This window comes from Mandrillus leucophaeus, unplaced genomic scaffold (genome assembly GCF_000951045.1).
Source record: "Mandrillus leucophaeus isolate KB7577 unplaced genomic scaffold, Mleu.le_1.0 Scaffold678, whole genome shotgun sequence".
NCBI lineage: Eukaryota > Metazoa > Chordata > Mammalia > Primates > Cercopithecidae > Mandrillus > Mandrillus leucophaeus.
The window spans coordinates 1,530,993-1,532,362 of NW_012107341.1; positions in this window are offsets into that span (position 1 = coordinate 1,530,993).

Consider the following 1,370-nt stretch of genomic DNA (forward strand, 5'->3'; position numbering starts at 1 on the left):
TTTTTTTTTTTTTTTTTTTTTTATGTTTTAGAGACACGATCTCACTTTGTCACCCAGGCTTCAGTGCAGTAACATGATCACGGTTCACTGCAGCCTCAAACTCTTGCCTCAGCCTCCGAAGGAGCTGGGTGTACAGGTCACCACACAGGGCTAATGGTTTTTTTATTATTTTTTTGTAGAGATGGAGTCTTGCTTTGTTGCCCAGGCTGGTCTTGAACTCCTGACCTCAGATGATCCACCCGGCCTCTCAAAGTGCTGGAATTACAGGTGTGAGCCACCACACTCAGCCCTTTCATTTCTTGTTGCCGTCAGAAAAGAGATAGGCCACATTTGCCTGTGGCTGCAGCAGCCTACCCACCCACCTGCCTCTCATCACTGCTCTAATCAATTATGGCTTCCGTGTCTTTATGATGCCTCTATTCCAAATATCACACCTTTCACAATACTGCCGAAATAAAAACACGCCTCAAGGCGTGATCATATGTAATGTGCAAAATGGGTCCTCAGTTCTATAAAATCAAGTTTTTATAGCATGGGTTAGGCTACAAATTTTGTTATTTGACTTACTTTATTATCTAATTCTGTTCTTGTCATTAAACGCCCTGTTTGTTTTGTTTTGCCAACAGTACTCTCATGTGGTTACAATGGGGTAGCCCCAAACACGTGACTAATAAGAAGAAACAGTAACGGTGTATGTGTCCAGGATTCTAACTGAAAAATTGATTGGGGGCTCAGGTGAGGAAATAATGATGTCTTTTTATTGATCCCACCTCAATCACTGGTCTCTTTGAATCGGAAACTCCTTGTTCCAGCCAGCTGGTTCCAGTAGAGAACCATGAATATGAGATAGCCAAGTTTTCAAGAAGAGGCCTGACAAAACTGAGGATGAGTTAAGTGACCAGGTGTCCACATGGCTTTGTTCTGTTAGATGTTCTCAGAGATAGTGTTATAGGGCTGATAGAAAGAGGGAGGAAAGCAGTTTCCAAGGGATTGCTGTTCTTTGTGAAGAACAATACCCATGCAGCTCGATGAGCTGAGTAATTTGAGAAAATACAGGGGATTTTGCAGGCACTGAAGGAATATATAATTTATTTATTGCCAGTGCAATGAATTGTAATTCACTTTTCTTCTTTCCTTGCTTCTTTGTTCCTTTCTTTCCTTCCTTCCCTTCGCCCTCCTTCTCCCCTTTCTGCCTCCCTCCTCCATCTCTCTCTCCTTTCCTTTTCCTCTTTCTCTCCCTCATTTCTTTTCTTCTTTCCTTTATTCTCTCCCTCCCTCATTCCTTTCTTCCTTTCCACTTATTTTCCTTTCCCTTGCTTTCCTTTCCCTTCTCTTCCCTTTCCCCCATTTTCCCTTCCCTTCCCTTCCCT